The sequence below is a fragment of the Neophocaena asiaeorientalis genome, unplaced genomic scaffold (assembly GCF_003031525.2).
Source record: "Neophocaena asiaeorientalis asiaeorientalis breed wild unplaced genomic scaffold, Neophocaena_asiaeorientalis_V1.1 scaffold150, whole genome shotgun sequence".
Classification (NCBI taxonomy): Eukaryota; Metazoa; Chordata; class Mammalia; order Artiodactyla; family Phocoenidae; genus Neophocaena; species Neophocaena asiaeorientalis.
Window position 1 is genome coordinate 15648198 of NW_020176571.1, and position 17810 is coordinate 15666007.

The window sequence follows — 17810 nt, forward strand, 5'->3', positions numbered from 1 at the left end:
AATTAAAAAAAACTAACTTGTCTAGCTAAAAAAGGAAAAACAACACACATAGGTAGGAAAAGAACCAGTACGGCAATATCACATGATTTTGTACATAATACTTAATACAAATATTAAAACAATTTGACAGATTTATAACTATCACCCCATATAGGTCTAAAATATAGCTGGCAAAGGAAGGCTGGAGATTTGATGCACCAAATTATGGGTGCTTTTGGAAATATTATCCACATAAGATGGTACTGTCAATGGTGAAATGAACTTTTCATCCTAGGCCTGCTCTTTGAGATGGCAGAAACAATGGCCCTTTGTCTTCTACAAAGGTGATTATCACAGGGTAGGTTTTTTCAGACTCTAACCTGCCCTTGTTTCTGATACGTTCTCTCTAGGGAGAACTCCCCACACCCTGAATCAATGCTGTAGTGAGCCACAGTTACTGATGTGTGTGTCACATCCATCAGGTATGTTGAAGTGAGAAAAAAAAGAAGTTTGCAAATCACAGCTCTATAGACTTAATCCAAGAAGGGCATGAACCTAATCTGTGGACCAAGTGAGCATTTACTTTCCTGTACAAAGCTCCTGTTAGGAGCGATTTAAATAAATATAGTTTAGAGGAAGGGCCTTTTTCAGGAGTTTCATTTGACATCAGTGAAATATTCTTGCAAGAGGCAATGTTTGCCTTGATTTTTACAGGTCATTTGGTTTTACTTTTGACTTTAATTACTGGTTTTCTAACCTTGAACGGCAGACTATTTTCATAATTTTTTTCCCATAAAGTTATGCTTCATTATTTATTTTCTATAGTTTATGAGTTCATGCTTGTAACTTACAGGGAAATCATAAAAAATGGGGCAGAGAGTAGCTAGAACATTGAATGTTCTAAAAGGATAGCTCTTCATTAGAGATGGTATGAATTACTTTTTCATGAGTTGGAATAAATAATAAACCTCTTTGTGCCACTTTGGGCAATAAGTGAAGGTTTACTTTATTTAACATTGGAATGAAATGGACCGCTAAAGAGTTGCACCTGAAATATTTTTACCTAATTTAGTTAAATATTGATTTGTGTAATATATGAGCTCTCAGAAAAGCACTTTGATTGTGTAGAACTCTACATATTCCTCCAAAAGTGCCGAATTCTATAATTATAATCTTCGTGGAAGAAATACTTGTAAATGTAAATATATCAGAACTTGAGTCAGTTATTCTGCTTACTCTGGGTTTCGAAAGTTTTAAATAGAGTATTGCATTGGTTATCAACGGGGGCTAATTTTGCCCCGCGGGGACATTTGGCCAAATCTGAAGGTATTTTTAGTTTTCAGGACTTTCAGGAGGGTAGTGCTACCAAGGTGCGCGTAGTAGGCAGAGTCCAGGAATGTTGTTAATCATCCTACAATACACAGGACAGTCCCCCAAACAAAGAATTATCTAACCCCAAATGTCAATAGTGCCCAGATTGAGAAAAACTTTAGAGTATTGTGCATTTATTTTTTATTAATACTCCATATGGACAGGTGGATGAAATAAATGAAAGTTGAATTTTAATTTTTTTTATTCTGTGTGTGAAAATAGCCAGATAGCAAGACCTATTGATGGAGGGATTCAAGTACGGTACGGTGATTAAGATGCAGGATTTGTTGTCATATTTGTGTTCCAATATTTACTTCAGCCACTTATTAGCTGTCTGACCTTAAATATTTATAAGCAATCATAAAATGATTAATCCTTCTGAGACTGAATGTATTCATTTGTAAAATATGGATAATAAAATCTACCTTACAGGTTTGATCTGGTAAATGAAATGCTATTTGTAACCTGGAAGATATGACACATTTCATAAATGTTACGATTAGAAAGTAATTTGGGTTTGGTAGTGTAATATTTATATGGTTTTATAGGGAGTGAGATAGTAGAGATATTATCAATAGAGATGATTTTTGGGGAATGAATCATAAGGATTTCTCTTCAATTTAATGAAGCAATGTAGTCTTTAAATATATGAATCCCTGTCTGTATATCTCTATCTCTGTGTATCTGAAGAACTAGAAAAGAATATTTGACAACCTGAAAGATCTATAATAATGCAATCTTCAAGACAAGAAACAAACATTTAAAAATGCCAAATTAATAACACAAATTTCCAGTGGGATTTATTAAAAAGAAAAAAGGATCTTTTCTCTTTTTTAAAAAAAATTACATTCTTCTATTAAACAGTTTTTTCAAAAAGCCTATACTCTTTTTGTAATTAAGAAAGCAAGCATTGCAAACATTATAACAAACCCCTCAGAGTTTTCCAATATAAACGTTGAAAAATATACTTGTTAAAACATACCTCTTGTAATTTACAGAGTTTCCCATTTTGCTAATTTATCTCTGTTAGTTGGTTTTCCCCTGTAGTCACCTTTCTAAAAGTGGTGAAGCTGTAGGACCCATTAAAATTTTACTGGCGTGATAAAGCTGGTCATATTGATGCCTTTATCTTCTGTTTTGGCATGTGGTGCTGTCAGTGAAGCCAGGGAAATTTGGTCTGGGTGGTGAGTAAAAAAGAGGACAGGAGAATTTATAACTTGAATCTCTAAAGCCAGATGCTTTCTTTTCCTGATCTTCTTCAGCAGTTTATTAAGGTCTTGAATAAAATACATAGGAAGCGTACTTATTAAATTTCTAGTTGTCTGAAACTGGAAGGTATAGATCATAGTTTGGGTGATTGGATATAAATTTCAAGCTGTGCTAGATTTAGACAGTGGGAAAAAAATAAGAATATTAAATTTAACAGGAGAAATTATAAGTTCCTATAAATTTGGTTTTAGAAATAATTATATAATTTTGTGATGAGGGAGTTTAGACCATTATCTAATTCCCGTTTAGATAAAGAATAAATACTAAGGGTTGAGTGCCTCTAAGTTCAGTGAGTTGTCTGCCTCTTATGAGCTGTCTTGTGAGATGTGGTTTTGGTAGCATAATTTCCAGAATTCTCCTCCTGCGTTTGTAGCATTTTGACCAGTTCTGCTTGCTGTAGTTTAAAAGGAATATTGACTACTATAAAGTGGTCAGAAAGCCTAGAATTATTCAAATCCCTGCTCTGCCATGTATTAACTGTCTGGCTTTGGGTAAATTATAATGCTGAATCTCTAAAGTTTAGGTTTTGTTATATAAAAATAATGTAAAAAGAAACTACCCCGTAGAGGTGTTTTAGGAATTGACTGAGAGATAATTGCGTACTGGGTATTTATTTTAAAGATGGCCTGTAAACTGTATTCATTAATTCAAAATGATTAAAATAGGCAATTCAGTGAAAAGGAGAATCAGCCCATTTTCTTAAATGCCAACAAAGCTAATTTTAACACTTCTGGAAAAGATCAGGTTTCAAATGAATGCCAGTGAAGGACTGTTGTCCACAAGCGGGGAGGTCTAGGACAAGTAGAGGATTTGGTGAATACTTACTGAACTTTAATCAAATCTTTAATTCATTCTATAGAAACGTACTGATATCCATTTGTCTGTGAGAATGCCCATGTTTTCAGGAGTGCCAGCCATCTCTATCCAATTCTAACAATTTTTTTTTTTTTTTGACCAGAGCAGAAACTCTGACGTCTCTTTCTAAATGAGTAATTACTAAGGCTGAACCAACTTAGAAGGAAGTAAGAAAATACCTGGTAGCCTATGGGTAAAGAAGGAGGGTGGGGAGCCTGGGAGGAGGAACTTAGTATTTTTCTGGAGGAGCCCACTTGCAAAACCTTTACTGTTATTTCACTTTTTTTTTTTTTTCTTGTAGTGATACTATGGTAATAAAAATACCTTATTTTATTTTCTTAATTTAGACATCTCAGGTGCCTTACTCTGTGTCATCAGTTGATTAGTTTATGTCTACCTCCTAAACTTTTATTCTGATAATCCTGCCAATACTGGTTTGAAAATCTGTACTGAGTCTCTGCGTTCCAAAAAGCCTAATGCTTTTGTAAAAGAAGAAAGAGGGCCATCTAAAGAACTGTACTTACTTTGTACTCTAGGTTTCTCTGCATTCCCTAAAATGATGTAGGCTGCTAAAAGCCTTTTCTTTTAGTGGTCTTCATTCCAAGTCTATGAGAGAACAATGATTCTTAAATGCATAAATTAAGGGAATGAAAGTAGACATGTGGACAAGTTTGTTTAGCATCAGTGATTGGACATATTATTCTGGAACCCAAACTTTTCTTTACTCATTCATTCTTAGAGCTCCAATATCTCTAAGAAGTTTCAGTGCTAGCTAGAGGAAGAGTTGATTGTATTTTGAAAAATTTTGGTGACATAGACATCACATAAATTTACCATTTTAAACATTTTTAATTGTACAGTCAGTGGCATTAAGTACATTCACGTGTTGTACAGCCGTCAGCGCCATCAATCTCCAGACTTTTTTTTATCGTCCCAAACTGAAACTCTCTATGCATTAAATAATAACTCTTCCCCATTCCCATCTCCCCCTACCCCCCGTGGTAACCACCATTTTTCTTTCTGTGTCTACGAATTTGACTACTCTAGGTACCTCATATAAGTGGAATCATAGAGTATTTGTGTGTGTGTGTGTGTGTGTCTTTTTTTTTTTTGGTTGGCCTATCCCACTGAGCCTATAGTCTTCAATATTCATCTAATGTTGTAGCATGTGTCAGAATTTCATTCTTTTTTAAGGCTAAATAATATTTCATTTCATGTGTAGATAGCATTTCGCTTATCCATTGCTAGATAGCTGGAGTGCTTCCACTTTTTGGCTATTATGAATAATGCTACTATGAACATGGGTGTACAAATAAGAAGATTTTTATGTTACTTAAAAAATGGTAGTGGGCTTCCCTGGTGGCGCAGTGGCTGGGAGTCCGCCTGCCGATGCAGGGGACACGGGTTCGTGCCCAGTAAAACCATCAAGCTGACAAAGGGGCTACAGCTAATGTGGGTGACCTAACTGCATTTATTTAACGAGGACACTTTTCCCAAACTGATCCTAATCAGTCATCTCCTCGTGGAACGATGAAAGATTGTAGGAAGAGAATAAAATGCATACATGAGACAGTTTTAGCACAGTAATTAGAAACTGTAAACTTGGGGTTAAAATTGAAATTGTATTGCTTGGCTGGTCATTACATACAGGATTCAGACTATTTTAATAGTTGATTCAAAAAGCTGCAAAATACTATGATTTTAGTTGTTTTCTACTAGAGAAGCAAAGAAACCTCTCTTAATAAATAAAACTATGGACAGAAATAGCACATTTGTTTCAAGAGCATTCAGTGCTTTGCTTTTCTCTATTGTTTTCTAACAGGAGGAGATAAATTAAATTTTTCATCTATAAAACCAGTATACCAGTATTCTGAGTTCATAACTGTTGTGAAGATGGCTTCACCGTATTTGGCAAACCTGTTACAAATATTCTTTGAAGGCTGCTTTAAACACTCAATGGTGTATTCATCTTAATTTTCAGTCTTGTCATTCCAAATGAGGCAAAAGTTTTGTTTAACAGTGATTGAATTGGACAAAGGGAAGAGCACATTCTTTGTCTAGTTTAAAAGCTTTGTCAGAAATCCTCCACTTGCATTGTCTGCACAGTTCTCCCTGAGTCCCATCATGTTCACTTCTGCTTTGAGACATTCATCAGTAGATACTTTGAACACTGATCCTTTCTCTGTCCCAAACACAAGTGAAATCAAGAGCAAGCTTGTAGGTATCATTTTACCTTCTGGAGAACTGTTTCTGTGTTCTGTCATGTGTCTGCCTGAACTCTGTTTTTAAAATAAGGAGTTGGTACCTGGAACCAGGGAGATACTGGAGAATGTCTCCTGCTATCTGAAGGAGAGGGACAGCCAGATGCTAATGAATGTGGAGGACGGTAGCTGAGTTCTGGTATAAAAGCTCATTGACTCCTTAAAATTGTTAATATCTTAATCCCCATTTTTGTTTCTTTTACTGGTTTGCTGTCTTCCCTATTGTTAATTTCCCCCCAATATGCTAAGCATTTTTCAGATATCACAACTCATTCTCATTACAGCATTAGAGATACCTATTATTGTTCCTGTCTGAAGCTCATGGAGGTTAAGTAACTTACCCAAGATTTTACCGTTTATCAGATGCAGAGTCTTGATTTGAGTCCAGTTCTGTCTGGCTCTGAAGGCTTCCTGTTTCCATTGCACTAGACAGCAAAGGCATCACCGGAATTTCCAGGGTATAACTTTCTTCAAAGTGATAATCATTATGTCAAGCCCTTCCCTTCCTTTTCTACTCTTGCTGTCCTGGTTTATGGGCACAACATACTTGAATGGACTATTGCGGAAGCTTCTGAACTGATCTTCCCACTCCCTTGCTTTCTGAATATTAATTCATCCCTTGCACTGCTGCACTGTTGCACCGTATCTTCACCATGGTCAACTCTACTCACGACAGTAGTTTTGTCGAATGCTAATGTAAAAATCACATCAATCCTTTGATAAAAAGCAGCTTGTAATTCTTAGTTGCCTTTCAAATAAAGTGAACACCTCTAAATTTGGCATTCATGACCCTCTCTCATCTGCCCTTCGTACCCTTCGGCCTTTTCAAACTGCTTGCTTCCTACAGTGTAATCTTGCATCCTCTCACTCCGCCTCCCGCCCTGCCACCTTCTCTCTCCCTCTCTCTCCTTCTCTTCCCCTAGGTATATAGATCTCTATTTTTTCTTTTTTCTTTAGAGACATCAGTGGATAGGGGGAATCTCTATTGTTTGATTCTATTCCTGTTATCACATTATGCCCATCTCTCTAACCTGATCTTCAGTCAATGTAAATGAAAAATTTACCCATCTTCTACCTGCTTCCTGATGCATTTTCTGATGATCCCAGTTGAAAGTTCTTTCTCCTTCCTGAGTCTCCATAGCACTGTACCAGTTACTTTCTAATGGCACTTATATTTTCCACCTTGGATTGTAAATATTTTTATAAGTGAGATTGAGGTCCTTGGCATGGGGGGAGATGTTGGTGTAGAATTGAGCCCGCTTGTCCTGTGTGCCACAGTGTTTATCGTAGAGCCATGGAGAGGGTCAACAAATGAGAGAGTATCGTAAGTTACATGTAGGCAGTGCTTGGAAATTTAGAGAAGTGTACATTTTCCTTATTAAATTTGACAACAGTAGGGTGGAATTTGGTGGTTATCTGCATTTTATGGATGGCATTTGGAAGTTTACAGAGATAGGCTCAGGAAGTGTCTATGGAGCTTTGCGTCAGTACTACTCTTGGGAGAGTGGCCAGACAGGATTCTGAGTTAAGCAGTTTGGAGCTAAAAGGACCTCCAGGGCAACTGAATTCAGGGTTTCTGGACCCTGTTTGTGCCTTGGACTCACCTTTAGGAAATTAAAGATAAGTTATTTACCAAGCAAGCCCCATCTCCAAAGATTCTGATCTGATGGTCTGAGTTGGTACCCAGACACTGGTATTTTTATTTTTAAATGTGATGATTTTGAAAAATATTTCATCATTCCAAATTTATGGAAGAAATTTATGATAGAGATTAATAATTTCTATTATGAACACATTAAAAAATTTTGACCCATTCATTCATAGTTGGCCTGTTTTTCTTTTTATAAAATGGACATTCCATTTTCCCTTTGTTTCTACAGTATTATCAAAAATTAAGTATTTTCTTTTTTTATTGAAGTATAGTTGATTTACAATATTGTGTTAGTTTCAGGTGTACAGAAAAAAGTGATTCAGTTATGTAGATGTATATATATTTTTTCTGATTATATTGTAGGTTATTACAAGATATTGAATATAGTTCCCTGTGCTATACAGTAAATCCTTGTCGCTTATCTTTTTTTTTTTTTTTTTTTTTTTTGCGGTATGCGGGCCTCTCACTGTTGTGGCCTCCCCCGTTGCGGAGCACAGGCTCCAGACGCGCAGGCTCAGCGGCCATGGCTCACGGGCCCAGCCGCTCCGCGGCATGTGGGATCTTCCCGGACCGGGGCACGAACCCGTGTCCCCTGCATCGGCAGGCGGACTCTCAACCACTGCGCCACCAGGGAAGCCCTGCTTATCTATTTTATGTATAGTAGTTTGTATCTGTTAATCCCACATTCCTAATTTGTCTCTCCCTTCCTTTCCCCTTTGATAACCGTAAGTTTTTCTATGTCTAAGTCTATTTGTTTTTTATGTAGATTCACTTGTATTATTTTTTAGATTCCACATGTAAATGATATCATGTAGTATTTGTCTTTGTCTGCCATACTTCACTAAGTGTAATATTCTCTAGGTCCATCCATGTTGCTGCAAATGGCATTATTTCTTCTTTTTATGGTTGAGTAATATTCCACTGTATTTCTATAACACATCTTCTTAAACCAGTTGTCTGTGATGGGCGCTTGGGTTATTTCCATGTCTTGGCTATTGTAAATAGTGCTGCTGTGAACATTGGGGTGCATGTATCTTTTCGAATTAGAGATTTTGTTTTTTCTGGATATAAAAATTAAGTATTTTCTGATGCTGACTTGAAAAATAGGTCTATGTCCTAGTTGTAAGAGAATAACTTCAGAGGCACAGATTTACGTTGATATGATCCTAACTCTGAGCTATCAGAGTTAAGCACTTTATAATGTGACACTCTGGGTCAGCACATTTTTTGGGAAATACAAGCTTTAAATATTATATTTAAAACTCCAAAAAGGAAAAAACGTTTTATATATTAATGCAAATTATTTGTTGAAAGAAAGTTATATAGGAATAGAGAGATAACATGTAACTCCTACTCATTGTAGAGTAATGACTTATTTCTCTCTCTTCTTAAGGAATGCCATCACTTGGATTTTTATTGCTGCTGTAAAGTGGGAACCAAATTTATTTATTTCATTTTCTTAGTGTGTGGGTGTGTACGTGGTGTGCACTGACTTTAATTAAAATTTTTCTTGCAAGCTCAAGGTCTTCATTATCAACTTGAATTATTTTAAAATGCAGCAGTACAGTAACATCCTCAGAGACCATTAAAATGTTTATAGAGATATTTTCTTGATGGTGAATGGCTTAACCTGCCATGCTGCCATATTGTTATGGGTGCCTCTTTAAACTTTTATTCCCTCCCTGATAGTTAGCTATCCTAAGTGTTTAGCAGATATCTTTGATTCTGCTGCAAGGAAGAATTGTAAGTTTGCGGGGAGAGCACTTAACCACGCTTGTTAACTTTGATGGCCTTATTTATTCACAATTGTAGTCAGTGAGCTCTAGATGGAGGCCTGAGGGTGAACAGACATCTTTCCCATGTAGGACAGAGTTTAGGATCTGTGACCGTGACCGCAGTGTACTTACCATTCAGGGGCCTTTTCTCCATTACAGCTGGATTTACAACTGTGTTATGAGTGGAAGAGTTTGTTGGAGTTGTTTCCTTAAGGAAGTGAAGACACAACATCAGAACGCTCAAAATGATAATTCTGTGATAAAGAAAGAAATTAGAAGTATGACAACCTAAATTTTGTCTTTTTTTATAAGACAAAAAAATATCACTTGTCATTTTTATTTCAGGGCTATTTCAAATCTGAGCTTTAAATAACAACAAAACAAGTGAGGACTATCAATTCTAATAATTCTTTATTTATATTTTTTGGGATAATCAGAAATTTAATCTCAATTATATAAATATGTGACTGTTTTTAGATATATCTATTTCAAGAGAGATACCAGATACGTGGTAGGCACTCTAATTTTTATTTTCATTTTCTAACTCTGAAATTTAATAATTTAGTCGAAGTTCAATATTTAGCCTTCTCCGTGAACTCCCTAATGAATTATTTCCTTTCGAAGGCTTTTCCTGGAATTTCTCCCTTTTTGGCAGGTAAGTTTGCATATCTAACATGACATCATTTGGCTGGATTCCTGCAAAAGAATAATTTAAGAGACAGAAAAATGTAGGGTGGCTGAGCATTCTAGTGGTAGAATTTTCGGAGAAACTAAACTAGAGAAATCGTATGCCATATTAGTAGGAATACGTGTTATTTTCTTAAACTCCAGTGATAATTTAATAGCATCTTCTGTTTCTTTTAATAAGTTCATTAGGTTTATTACTTTGTTTCAGAGGGGAAATATTTTCTCCCCCACTTTTACTGAGTTAACTTTTGGCAAAAGTGACTTAATTATAACTTTGGAGCTTCATCCTGCTTAAAACTCATTGGTTCCGGGACTTAATAAAATCACACTTAGGTAGGAAGCCATATAATTGTACGTACAGAACAGGAATGAGACAACTTGGGTGATTTCCAAGTTAAAAATATAATACTGTAGGTTCCTTGAGGTAGGAACCACATCTCTTATTTTTTTTTTTATCCTGAATTGAACCTAATAAAGTACTACATACATGATAGACACTCATTACATAGTTTTTATTGATTTATTGGTTACAAAATAAATGTATTGAAATGTACTGTTTGTCTTACGGAGAAATACTAATTTGGCTTGACTAGTATTTCTTTAATGGAAATCGCCATGCTTAAAGGTTTAACTCTTTGACCTGTCAACCTCAGATCACCTTATTTGTGTATATCTAAATTATTTTCCTTAAGAGGCATGGTTCATATGCCTTGAGCTGTTGGCTCCCTGCCAAGCACCATTGCTCGTCCACGTCCGTGCAGCCTATACATTTTTTTGCAGGGGTGGGTGGGTGTTGGGAACTAGCACATACATCCTTTCTGAAGAATATGTATTTGTCTACTGGTTAATGCCTGACGAAGAATTGCTAATGGGCTCCTACTGCTTGCTGATTCATCGTGCTATAAATCTAGCAAGATGAGGTCTGTTGTTATGTCCTGTACCTGGTTGCCAAGGTTCCCATGTAAAGAAAGGGGTTGGCAGTGTTATTGGGCCTAATTTGTTAGATTGGATACATGAAGGAAGATATTCCTGCACTCCCCCATTCCTTACAACTCAAAGACTCTGTTGCTCGGAATTAAATTTTTAATTGCTTTTGGAGTACTTAAGTTTAGAGTTTTAGTTTTTGTAAAATTACAGTTGTTTAAAAATTGCTTCCACGTGATTTCCATGCGCCTAGCATTATATCTATATTCTTAGTAACTATTCAATACGTGAAGGAAAGCAAATAGTAAATATAAAAACTATTTTAATTTTTTGTGGAATTTCAGTGTTTCTGACTCCTCTGGTACTGAAGTACAGTAAAATGTATTTTCTTACGAGTAAAACTTGATTAGAAAAATCACATGTATAACTTAATACTTTAGAAATCTATAAAACAGTAGGGATGACATTTAAAAAATTAAACGTGTATGTGTCTCCCTTTATAAAATACTGGTATAGCACCTATATACCTTAAGTGAAAACTGATATTATAGTTAAAAAATTAATATTCTTAATGATGTTGTATTACTGTGGTATTTACACTGTTGTTTGGCTTTATAGATGTGAGAAAACTCTCATTATTAATAATAATTATTAATTCCACATTTTTTGTGGAAAATTGGCTCAAGCTGGTTTTAATTTGCAGATAGCTTTTGTTAGAGTTGCTTTTCATGAGGGTCATTTTTCTTATTTCAAAGATTAAATGGATTTATAAATAACTGTTTTAAAGTAGCATCTGTTCTTATTTTTCTCCTATTTAGAATTTTCTTCTGAAATATGCCTTTTTTTGTTGTTGTTTTGTTTTAGAGGGATTTTATTTAGACAACTAAAAACAATTAGATGCTCAGAAGCAGTGTACAATGAAAGAGAAATCAAGCCAGTTACTTTATCATGTATTCCCCCTCTTCTTTATAACTAAAGCAAAAAAAAAAATGGCTTTCTGCTTTAAGGGAAAAGTCAGAAAAATAGGCCAATATATTTTCCCTCTTCATAATAACATAAACAGCTACAAGAAATCTACCTGTAGTAAGAGAAATTGGATGTTGGTTTGCACATATTCACGAAAAAGACAACAGACTATCGTACTACAACAGTGTCACTCCATCCGCCTTCAGCTGATACTCTTGTGTTTTCACTTACAGGTATCACCAAGTTGGTTAGTTCCAGCACTGGAGCTAATTCATATTCCTCATTATTTACTGCTCATGTTTGCCTTAAGCAGAGAGTGACTCTGGAGGCTGATGCTTTTCTCTGTTTTAGTCCATAAGTTGTGTACATCTGCCTGATGCTCAGGCCTTAACCTCAGGAGTTGAACTATCGATGGAATCTGAATTCTCTGAAGCAATTTCTTCTAGCTCCTCTTCCGCTGTCTCTGGAAAACTGATCTTTGGCTTTGCCAGCTCACCACTATCTTCTTCAGGAAGCACACATTTCCAAAGGCCGTATGTTTTTCCTACCACAGTCTGCCATAGTCGCAATGTTCCATCCTCAGAGCCACTAGCATAGAGCTCTCCATCAGGACTAAACCTCACACAGTGAATGGGACCTGAAGGTCCTTTGTAGGATCCTAATTCTTCTCCACGATTATAATCATACTTATAAAGTTTAAAATCTTTACCCCCTGCAACAAGAAATTCTTTCTCAGGATGAAGAGATGCAGAATTGATGGTTGCAGGAGCTTCAAAAGACTTACTTGGGTCCAAACTTACTGCACTGTGAAGAGCAATAGATCGTCCATAAGTTATTACCAATATCTCTCCCTCAGGAATATATTCCGTACTGCTAACAGACATATTAAAATTCAGGGATTTCACTACTGTCATAGTAGCATGATCCCAAAGGCGAACAGTTTTATCATCAGCTGAAAGGATCTGTTTATCCTCATTGCACTATAGAGCCTTTTTAATACCAGAGGTATGACCACTGATTTCCTTAGGTTCTGTTTCAGGTTTGTTCAAGTCATATATGTGTAACACTTTATCCTGTCCCCGGTTAACAAGTAATTACTATCCTGTGTAAAATCCACAGTCTTGACGATGTGTTTATGAGCCAGGGTCATGCATTCATCTCCTGAGACAGCATCCCACACTTTTTGGCTGTGAAATCTGCAGCTGCTGTAGCTGCTTTGGTGGCGTCCTTATTTAATGTTGCACCCCAAACAGCACCCTTGTGACCCAAAAATGTTCCAATGCAGTCTCCCGTATCTCCCTGGAGTAGCATAGGTTTACCATCTTTGCAAGCGTCGATCAGGAAATAGCAGTAAGGCGTGATGCCATTGAAGGCCAGATCCGCCAAGGGCCGCGTGTGGCCCGAGCAGGTGAGCGGCGTTTGCCATGGCGGCTGCTAGCCTTGCGATCCGGCGAGGGTGGGGTTGTGGGGGGGAGCTGAGGGTCGTCTGGTCTTTCCTCCGTGGCACCGCCTCTGCCTCCTCAAGGCCCCCGCCCTGACTCTGGGGTTGGGCCGGGAAACGGGAAAAGGCCAATCCGGTGGCCCCGAGGTCAGAAAGGGGTTAGGGACGGGTCAGGGAGTCTGCGACGGACAACCTACCGCCGTCGAGGGACGGAAAGGGAGGGAGGGAGGAGAGTAGGGGAGGGGGAGAACCGCAGAACCCGCGGCCACGAGCCACACCGTCCACACCGGTACCGGCCTGAATATGCCATGTTTTTATTCTGTAAGCTATACAAATAAGTTTTAAAGGAAAATATGCAACCTTAATGATTATATAATTTATTACCATTCTTTTTCTTATCACAATATTCATTTTATTAAATACATTTCTCATTGTACATTTAGAAAAGAGTTTTCTAAATGCCACAAAAAATTTAAAATCTGCGATAATGTTAATTATGTGTACATATCTAATTTCTGCTGCATACTTTCTCAAAGTGGAGTGATGAGTCCATTGAGAGTGAGGACTCTGGAAAGTTCTAAAAATGTGACATATATTTTCCTTCCTTCTTCCTTTCTCCCTTCCCTCTCTCCCTTCTTCCTTGTCCCCTCTCCCTCCCCCATCCCTTCCTCCCTCCCTTTCTCCTTCTGGAAATGGAACATTTGTTTCTTATGAAATCCTATGTAAATCCAATGAGCGATAGATTAAAACCAACCAACCAGATCCAACCACAGAAGGATGTGGGGACCCAGAGCACCAGCCTTTTTCTCATCTGAAGTCTAAATGGTTGTTAGGTTTATAAGTGAATTACCCAGCTTGAAGCCACAAGCAACATTCTACCTTGAATAATTTGTTCTTTTTAAAAATTGATTTACAGTGTTGTGTTAAGTTCTGCTTAATAGCAAAGTGATTCAATTATACATATAAATATATATACATTTAAAAAATATTCTTTTCCATTATGGTTTATCTCAGGATATTGAATATAGTTCCCTGTAGGACCTTGTTGTTTATCCATTCTATATGTAATAGTTTGCATCTGCTAACCCCAAACTCCCAGTCCATCCCTGCCCCCCCACCCCGGCAATCACAAATCTATGTCTGTGAGTCTGTTTCTATTTCCTAGATAGGTTCATTTGTGTCATATTTTAGATTCTACTTAAAAGTGATATCATGTGGTGTTTGTCTTTCTCTTTCTGACTTATTTCACTTAATATTGATAATCTCTAGGTCCATCCATGTTGCTGCAAATGGCCATATTCTATATATACAATGGACTATTACTCAGTAATATTCCATTGTGTATATGTGCCATATCATCTTTATCCATTCATCTGTCATAGACGTTTAGGTGGTTTCCATGTATTGGCTATTGTGAATAGTGCTGCAGTGAGCATTGGGGAGCATGTATCTTTTCGAATTATTGCTTTGTCCAGATATATGCCCAGGAGTGGGATTGCTGGATCATGTGGTAAATCTAGTTTTTTGAGGAGCCTCCATACTGTTTTCCGTAGTGGCTGTACCAGTGTACATTCCCACCAACAGTGTAGGAGGGCTCCCTTTACACCCGCTCCAGTATGTTATTTGTAGGCTTTTTGATGGTGGCCATTCTGACCGGTGTGAGGTGGTACTTCATTGTAGTTTTGATTTTCATTTCTCTAATAATTAGCAACGTTAAGCATCTTTTCATGTGCCTATTGGCCATCTATATGTCATCTTTTCAGAAATGTTTATTTAGGTCTTCTGTGTATGGTGTGAGGATGTCTTCTAACTTCATTGATTTACATGCAGCTGTCCAGTTTTCCCAGCACCACTTGCTGAAGAGACTGTCCTGTTTCCACTGTATTTTCTTACCTATTGTCGAAGATTAATTGACCATAGGTGTGTGGGTTTATTTCTGGGCTCTCTATTCTGTTCCATTGATCCATATGTCTGTTTTTCTGCCAGTACCACACTGTTTTGTTTACTGTAGTTTTGTATTATTGTCTGAAGTCTGGGAAGGTTATGCCTCCTGCTTTATTCTTTTTCCTCAGGATTGCTTTGGCAGTTTTGGGTCTTTTATGGTTCCATGTATATCTGAGGATTATTTGTTCTAGTTCTGTGAAAAATAGTTTATAATTTAAAAAAATTCTCTATTTCACCAACTGTGGTCACTTCTACAGCTCTTCCTAGAAAATGTTGTTTGTCAGATTTGAATATATTTACTATTACTAGCTTTCTTACTTAAAGATGAACCAGATCTCTTTTCCTTAAAAAAATGCTTACCAACAGTTTTAATGCAATAGATGGAATATGTTTTCTTTTTGGAAATTATCAAGATTGCAAAACCTTTAATAGATGGGAAAAGTGTTCATATTTGCTTATAATGAATGCTTTCAAAATGAGGTCACTGAATCCAAAATAGTAAACTTATGAATTATTACAGTTGGAAATCATCAGAGAGGCCGGATAAATTTCTTACCCAAAACAATGATTATTCCTATAGTAGTTTTGTGACAAATGTTTACTTAGCCACTACTTGAATACCTTGAATGAAAGAAAGCACGCCACATTCAAATCAATACAAAGAGATGGGTGTAATAGAAAGAGAAGGGGAAAAAAATGGTAGGTGGTAGATATTTAATTAGTTTGGTTATGGTAGTCATTTCACAATGTATATATATATCAAGACATCGAGTTGTGTACCTTAAAGATATACAATTTTTATTACTCAATCATATGTTCATAAAGCTGGGGAAGAAAAAAAAGAAAGAGAAGGGCTTTGAATCCAAAGGAACGTTGGTGCAAATTGTGGGCAAATTAGTGAATTTCTTAGTTTTGGTTTTCCATCTATTAAATGAAAAACTAAATCCCAGCTCTGCAGGTTTGTTGAGTGATAATGTAAATCGATTATGTCTAATACAAAACATTTAATAAAACATTGCTATAGGATGGTTAGTTTGAGTCAACAACTGCCCTGTTGTAACTTTGACCCCTTTTTCTTAATATTTATTTACTATTTTATGTGATAAAGTTAAATAGTGAAAGAGCATTGTCATTTGCCTCTTAGGACTCTCAAGTCTTCTCCCCTGACTAAAGGTGTCCATATAATTCAATTGTCCTGTTACCATCTTTCCTCTTCCATGAGATGCAGTGGTACTTGATGCCTACTGGGGTATCAGGCTACACTTACAGTAGCTATCCTCTGGAAGCCACACTTGTTTGGCATGACCCTGTTATCTTGACTGGACTGGATTGGGCTCAAGCTGGGCAGTGAAATTCTGATCCAGTAATTTGGTATTGGGACCAAGTGTAAGTTAAGTCAGTCTTTTCCAAAATGTAAAAGCCCCTTTCCAAAACCCCTAAGGACTAAGGAAATTAGTCTTAGCAGAGAAAAATCAGTTTGCGGAAAGAATGAAGCATATACAGAGAGTGCGGGAAAGGGAGAGAGATCTGAATCTCCTCAGGGCTTTCTTGACTCTGATCCTCCTTCTTCCCTGAGGCTGCACTGTGTTCCTGCCCCCCATTCCGTGAATAACCCTGCCCTGAGCTATATCGAGTTAGTTTCTGTTATTGCATCCATGGTTTTTCATCAAAAGACACTGTTCTCTACGTCTGCGTCTTTATTCCTGTCCTGCACCTAGGTTCTTCAGAACCATTTTTTTTTTTTTAGATTCCATATATATGTGTTAGCATACGGTATTTGTTTTTCTCTTTCTGACTTACTTCACTCTGTATGACTCTGGGTCCATCCACCTCACTATAAATAACTCAATTTCAAGAATGGACTGGAGGACACAGGGAGGGGGAAGGGTAAGCTGGGACGAAGTGAGAGAGTGGCATGGACATATATACACTACCAAATGTAAAATAGATAGCTAGTGGGAAGCAGCTGCATAGCACAGGGAGATCTGTTCAGTGCTTTGTGACCACCTAGGGGGTGGAGTAAGGAGGGTGGGAGGGAGACGCAAGAGGGAGGACATCTGGGTATATATATATATGTATAGCTGATTTAGTTTGTTATGAAGCAGAAACTCACACACCATTGTAAAGCAATTATACTCCAATAAAGATGTTAAAAAAAGTAAACGACACTTCATTGTAAGACCACCCTAATTCAAAGATATCAAAATGTGAAAAAATGTAACATAACAGTATATTTTAAAAACATCTCAATTCTAGGGCTCAGAATTGAACCTGATGATTGATTCCAAGCCCTTCCTCCCCTCACCCATCAACATGGTGACACGAAAATAAAACCCAGCATATTTCCTGTTCCATCCACAGAGCCTTATCTATTGTCTCCAGCTGCCTGTGTAGCATTTCCATTTAGATGGTCCTATCAAACATATTTGACAGTTATGACTCTCTTCCCCTCTGTCAGCCTGGATCCCCTTATTTTATTTCAGTTTTCCTCCCTCTTCTAAGTTAGTGATCTAAGAGTAATTTGGAATTCTTTGCTCCTTCTTCCCTTAATCTCAATCTGACACAAAATTTTGGAATTTCTTTTTCTTTTAATTATTATTTTAAATTGTGGTATAATACACATAATATAAAATTTACCATCTTGACCTTTTTTTTTTTTTTTTTTTTTTTTTTTTGTGTCCGGGGCC

At 36.9% G+C, this 17810-nt stretch overlaps 1 protein-coding gene and 1 pseudogene across 1 annotated transcript in view; one reads left to right on the plus strand and one right to left on the minus strand.

The window, feature by feature from the left end:
- PDE3A (phosphodiesterase 3A) overlaps positions 1-17810 on the plus strand; it is a 303987-nt gene that overhangs the window by 22124 nt on the left and 264053 nt on the right. The gene's annotated exons all lie outside the window — the stretch shown is intronic.
- LOC112391681 (serine-threonine kinase receptor-associated protein pseudogene) overlaps positions 12088-17810 on the minus strand; it is a 12306-nt pseudogene continuing 6583 nt past the window's right edge.